Source organism: Pleurodeles waltl, unplaced genomic scaffold, assembly GCF_031143425.1.
Source record: "Pleurodeles waltl isolate 20211129_DDA unplaced genomic scaffold, aPleWal1.hap1.20221129 scaffold_69, whole genome shotgun sequence".
In the NCBI taxonomy this organism is placed as follows: Eukaryota; Metazoa; Chordata; class Amphibia; order Caudata; family Salamandridae; genus Pleurodeles; species Pleurodeles waltl.
This window is the reverse complement of record NW_027150390.1, coordinates 1,237,175-1,243,693: the sequence shown is the minus strand read 5'-3', so window position 1 is coordinate 1,243,693 and position 6,519 is coordinate 1,237,175. Positions and strand designations below refer to the sequence as shown.

General features: G+C 47.0%; 2 non-coding genes across 2 annotated transcripts; both read left to right on the top strand.

Annotated features, from left to right (window-relative positions):
- Positions 1-3,843: 3,843 nt before the first annotated feature.
- TRNAG-UCC (transfer RNA glycine (anticodon UCC)) lies at positions 3,844-3,915 on the top strand. Its single transcript has one exon. It is a non-coding gene; the product is annotated as a tRNA-Gly (tRNA).
- A 1,521-nt stretch (positions 3,916-5,436) lies between these two features.
- TRNAG-UCC (transfer RNA glycine (anticodon UCC)) lies at positions 5,437-5,508 on the top strand. The gene has a single exon. It is a non-coding gene; the product is annotated as a tRNA-Gly (tRNA).
- Positions 5,509-6,519: the final 1,011 nt, after the last annotated feature.

Here is a 6,519-nt window from a genome sequence, read left to right as displayed (position 1 = left end):
ACAGGAAGCAGAGTGGCGCAGCGGAAGCGTGCTGGGCCCATAACCCAGAGGTCGATGGATCGAAACCATCCTCTGCTAGCATGGATTGATTTTTTTTCTTGTGAGGACCACTCTCTCGTTTCCACGCTGCCAGAGCGGAAAACAGCAGGCTTGTGCCAGCTTTTTGTGGGAAGAGACTGCTCAACTATCGGTCTCTGCTCAAAGTCAGGGAGACAGATGGTCAGAGAATCAACCCTACACTTCAAAGGAAATGATGCACAGTTATGACCATTAAAGAAAGATGGGACCCTCGCACTTCTTTCTGAGCCTGCTTGGAACGTTATTATTCCCTTTTTTTGTCCTGCTATTATCAATCTCCTGTGAATTTCGTGGAGCTGTTTTCTTTCTCTACCCTGCTGTTTTTCCCTTGCTGCCAATATATGCTTATTTCAATGATTTGAACTGCTGCTTTCCCTTTCTCCTTTTCTGCGCAGCTTTTGCATTGGTTTCAATCTCCAGTTCCTTAGCAGTTGCAAGAACTTTTTTCCTGATTTTCATGTTGGTCTGTAAACCAAAAATACCTCTGATACTGGTGCAATATAGTCATTGAACTCAGGGTTGTGATGTCTAGAGTTTAAAAAAAACATATGCCATGGAGCGTTGGTGTTATAGTGGTGAGCATAGCTGCCTTCCAAGCAGTTGACCGGGTTTGATTCCCGGCCAACGCAGTGCTAATATTTATACATTAAGCAAGCTGTAGCTATTCTAACGCAATATGTTAAAAAAAAGAGAAATATCTTGACCAGATTACTCAGCTATTAGATAAATAATAAACAAAGACATAGGCAGGCATCCCAAAAGCCCCGTCTGCGACTTTCTATGTCCTGAAATTTTTATATTTTACAAACAGCAGTCACCACTCACAACTGCTGGTAATAAATGGGCTGCAGGGGGGCAGGCAATGAAACGGCTAAGCCCTTCTGCCCGACCAGCCTTTAGAACTGCAGAATCTCTGCAGTAAAAAGTGTTTCAGGTCAATATCTCTCCCCTGGAAAAAATTTGCGAGACCCACCATCGATAAATGTGGCAAAAGTCCCCAACATTTTCTGCATATTTGTGCTCTTACCTGAAAGCAGCGCCACCTTGTAGTCATCGCAGGCAACTGCAGCATACAACCAAATTTATCCGAGAGCAAGGTGAAAGAAACCCAAGGGAACAGCCCCTGTCTGCAGCAGGAAGGTTGGCTGCTTCGAATGGACAGAACTTCAAGTCCTAAGTCCACTCACGTCCCGAACGCTCCCAAACGCTCATACCGGGCAAGCCCTCACCGGGTGCACCTCTGGCTCCCAGGTAAGGCCAAAACCTGAGCATGGTAGCGCAGGATCACAGAGAAGGAGCGGGTGGGGGTGCTTCTGTCTTGACAAAGGCGTGACATGGCTAGTAAATGAGAGGGCCTTGACTTTCCCCTATGACTGACTGTGAGAGGGGAAGGCGAAGATTTTCTGCACCCAGCATGCCTTGTGACATTCTTAGGCAAATGAGGTGAGAGCCCTGCCAGAATAGCTCCAGCGATCCCATGCCACTCCTCTGAAGGCTACTGATCTGCATAACCACAGCATTTTGAACAGGAAGCAGAGTGGCGCAGCGGAAGCGTGCTGGGCCCATAACCCAGAGGTCGATGGATCGAAACCATCCTCTGCTAGCATGGATTGATTTTTTTTCTTGTGAGGACCACTCTCTCGTTTCCACGCTGCCAGAGCGGAAAACAGCAGGCTTGTGCCAGCTTTTTGTGGGAAGAGACTGCTCAACTATCGGTCTCTGCTCAAAGTCAGGGAGACAGATGGTCAGAGAATCAACCCTACACTTCAAAGGAAATGATGCACAGTTATGACCATTAAAGAAAGATGGGACCCTCGCACTTCTTTCTGAGCCTGCTTGGAACGTTATTATTCCCTTTTTTTGTCCTGCTATTATCAATCTCCTGTGAATTTCGTGGAGCTGTTTTCTTTCTCTACCCTGCAGTTTTTCCCTTGCTGCCAATATATGCTTATTTCAATGATTTGAACTGCTGCTTTCCCTTTCTCCTTTTCTGCGCAGCTTTTGCATTGGTTTCAATCTCCAGTTCCTTAGCAGTTGCAAGAACTTTTTTCCTGATTTTCATGTTGGTCTGTAAACCAAAAATACCTCTGATACTGGTGCAATATAGTCATTGAACTCAGGGTTGTGATGTCTAGAGTTTAAAAAAAACATATACCATGGAGCGTTGGTGGTATAGTGGTGAGCATAGCTGCCTTCCAAGCAGTTGACCCGGGTTTGATTCCCGGCTAACGCAGTGCTAATATTTATACATTAAGCAAGCTGTAGCTATTCTAACGCAATATGTTAAAAAAAAGAGAAATATCTTGACCAGATTACTCAGCTATTAGATAAATAATAAACAAAGACATAGGCAGGCATCCCAAAAGCCCTGTCTGCGACTTTCTATGTCCTGAAATTTTTATATTTTACAAACAGCAGTCACCACTCACAACTGCTGGTAATAAATGGGCTGCAGGGGGGCAGGCAATGAAACGGCTAAGCCCTTCTGCCCGACCAGCCTTTAGAACTGCAGAATCTCTGCAGTAAAAAGTGTTTCAGGTCAATATCTCTCCCCTGGAAAAAATGTGCGAGACCCACCACCGATAAATGTGGCAAAAGTCCCCAACATTTTCTGCATATTTGTGCTCTTACCTGAAAGCAGCGCCACCTTGTAGTCATCGCAGGCAACTGCAGCATACAACCAAATTTATCCGAGAGCAAGGTGAAAGAAACCCAAGGGAACAGCCCCTGTCTGCAGCAGGACGGTTGACTGCTTCGAATGGACAGAACTTCCAGTCCTAAGTCCACTCACGTCCCAAACGCTCCCAAACGCTCATACCGGGCAAGCCCTCACCGGGTGCACCTCTGGCTCCCAGGTAAGGCCAAAACCTGAGCATGGTAGCGCAGGATCACAGAGAAGGAGCGGGTGGGGGTGCTTCTGTCTTGACAAAGGCGTGACATGGCTAGTGACTGAGAGGGCCTTGACTTTCCCCTATGACTGACTGTGAGAGGGGAAGGTGAAGATTTTCTGCACCCAGCATGCCTTGTGACATTCTTAGGCAAATGAGGTGAGAGCCCTGCCAGAATAGCTCCAGCGATCCCATGCCACTCCTCTGAAGGCTCCTGATCTGCATAACCATAGCATTTTGAGCAGGAAGCAGAGTGGCGCAGCGGAAGCGTGCTGGGCCCATAACCCAGAGGTCAATGGATCGAAACCATCCTCTGCTAGCATGGATTGATTTTTTTTCTTGTGAGGACCAATCTCTCGTTTCCACGCTGCCAGAGCGGAAAAAAGCAGGCTTGTGCCAGCTTTTTGTGGGAAGAGACTGCTCAACTATCGGTCTCTGCTCAAAGTCAGGGAGACAGATGGTCAGAGAATCAACCCTACACTTCAAAGGAAATGATGCACAGTTATGACCATTAACGAAAGATGGGACCCTCGCACTTCTTTCTGAGGCTGCTTGGAACGTTATTATTCCCTTTTTTTGTCCTGCTATTATCAATCTCCTGTGAATTTCGTGGAGCTGTTTTCTTTCTCTACCCTGCTGTTTTTCCCTTGCTGCCAATATATGCTTATTTCAATGATTTGAACTGCTGCTTTCCCTTTCTCCTTTTCTGCGCAGCTTTTGCATTGGTTTCAATCTCCAGTTCCTTAGCAGTTGCAAGAACTTTTTTCCTGATTTTCATGTTGGTCTGTAAACCAAAAATACCTCTGATACTGGTGCAATATAGTCATTGAACTCAGGGTTGTGATGTCTAGAGTTTAAAAAAAACATATGCCACGGAGCGTTGGTGGTATAGTGGTGAGCATAGCTGCCTTCCAAGCAGTTGACCTGGGTTCGATTCCCGGCCAACGCAGTGCTAATATTTATACATTAAGCAAGCTGTAGCTATTCTAACGCAATATATTAAAAAAAAGAGAAATATCTTGACCAGATTATTCAGCTATTAGATAAATAATAAACAAAGACATAGGCAGGCATCCCAAAAGCCCCGTCTGCGACTTTCTATGTCCTGAAATTTTTATATTTTACAAACAGCAGTCACCACTCACAACTGCTGGTAATAAATGGGCTGCAGGGGGGCAGGCAATGAAACGGCTAAGCCCTTCTGCCCGACCAGCCTTTAGAACTGCAGCATCTCTGCAGTAAAAAGTGTTTCAGGTCAATATCTCTCCCCTGGAAAAAATGTGCGAGACCCACCACCGATAAATGTGGCAAAAGTCCCCAACATTTTCTGCATATTTGTGCTCTTACCTGAAAGCAGCGCCACCTTGTAGTCATCGCAGGCAACTGCAGCATACAACCAAATTTATCCGAGAGCAAGGTGAAAGAAACCCAAGGGAACAGCCCCTGTCTGCAGCAGGAAGGTTGGCTGCTTCGAATGGACAGAACTTCCAGTCCTAAGTCCACTCACGTCCCGAACGCTCATACCGGGCAAGCCCTCACCGGGTGCACCTCTGGCTCCCAGGTAAGGCCAAAACCTGAGCATGGTAGCGCAGGATCACAGAGAAGGAGCGGGTGGGGGTGCTTCTGTCTTGACAAAGGCGTGACATGGCTAGTGACTGAGAGGGCCTTGACTTTCCCCTATGACTGACTGTGAGAGGGGAAGGTGAAGATTTTCTGCACCCAGCATGCCTTGTGACATTCTTAGGCAAATGAGGTGAGAGCCCTGCCAGAATAGCTCCAGCGATCCCATGCCACTCCTCTGAAGGCTCCTGATCTGCATAACCACAGCATTTTGAGCAGGAAGCAGAGTGGCGCAGCGGAAGCGTGCTGGGCCCATACCCCAGAGGTCCATGGATCGAAACCATCCTCTGCTAGCATGGATTGATTTTTTTTCTTGTGAGGACCACTCTCTCTTTTCCACGCTGCCAGAGCGGAAAACAGCAGGCTTGTGCCAGCTTTTTGTGGGAAGAGACTGCTCAACTATCGGTCTCTGCTCAAAGTCAGGGAGACAGATGGTCAGAGAATCAACCCTACACTTCAAAGGAAATGATGCACAGTTATGACCATTAACGAAAGATGGGACCCTCGCACTTCTTTCTGAGGCTGCTTGGAACGTTATTATTCCCTTTTTTTGTACTGCTATTATCAATCTCCTGTGAATTTCGTGGAGCTGTTTTCTTTCTCTACCCTGCTGTTTTTCCCTTGCTGCCAATATATCTTATTTCAATGATTTGAACTGCTGCTTTCCCTTTCTCCTTTTCTGCGCAGCTTTTGCATTGGTTTCAATCTCCAGTTCCTTAGCAGTTGCAAGAACTTTTTTCCTGATTTTCATGTTGGTCTGTAAACCAAAAATACCTCTGATACTGGTGCAATATAGTAATTGAACTCAGGGTTGTGATGTCTAGAGTTTAAAAAAAACATATGCCACGGAGCGTTGGTGGTATAGTGGTGAGCATAGCTGCCTTCCAAGCAGTTGACCCGGGTTCGATTCCCGGCCAACGCAGTGCTAATATTTATACATTAAGCAAGCTGTAGCTATTTTAACGCAATATGTTAAAAAAAAGAGAAATATCTTGACCAGATCACTCAGCTATTAGATAAATAATAAACAAAGACATAGGCAGGCATCCCAAAAGCCCCGTCTGCGACTTTCTATGTCCTGAAATTTTTATATTTTACAAACAGCAGTCACCACTCACAACTGCTGGTAATAAATGGGCTGCAGGGGGGCAGGCAATGAAACGGCTAAGCCCTTCTGTCCGACCAGCCTTTAGAACTGCAGCATCTCTGCAGTAAAAAGTGTTTCAGGTCAATATCTCTCCCCTGGAAAAAATGTGCGAGACCCACCACCGATAAATGTGGCAAAAGTCCCCAACATTTTCTGCATATTTGTGCTCTTACCTGAAAGCAGCGCCACCTTGTAGTCATCGCAGGCAACTGCAGCATACAACCAAATTTATCCGAGAGCAAGGTGAAAGAAACCCAAGAGAACAGCCCCTGTCTGCAGCAGGAAGGTTGGCTGCTTCGAATGGACAGAACTTCCAGTCCTAAGTCCACACACGTCCCGAACGCTCCCAAACGCTCATACCGGGCAAGCCCTCACCGGGTGCACCTCTGGCTCCCAGGTAAGGCCAAAACCTGAGCATGGTAGCGCAGGATCACAGAGAAGGAGCGGGTGGGGGTGCTTCTGTCTTGACAAAGGCGTGATATGGCTAGTGACTGAGAGGGCCTTGACTTTCCCCTATGACTGACTGTGAGAGGGGAAGGCGAAGATTTTCTGCACCCAGCATGCCTTGTGACATTCTTAGGCAAATGAGGTGAGAGCCCTGCCAGAATAGCTCCAGCGATCCCATGCCACTCCTCTGAAGGCTCCTGATCTGCATAACCACAGGATTTTGAGCAGGAAGCAGAGTGGCGCAGCGGAAGCGTGCTGGGCCCATAACCTAGAGGTCGATGGATCGAAACCATCCTCTGCTAGCATGGATTGAATTTTTTTCTTGTGAGGACCACTCTC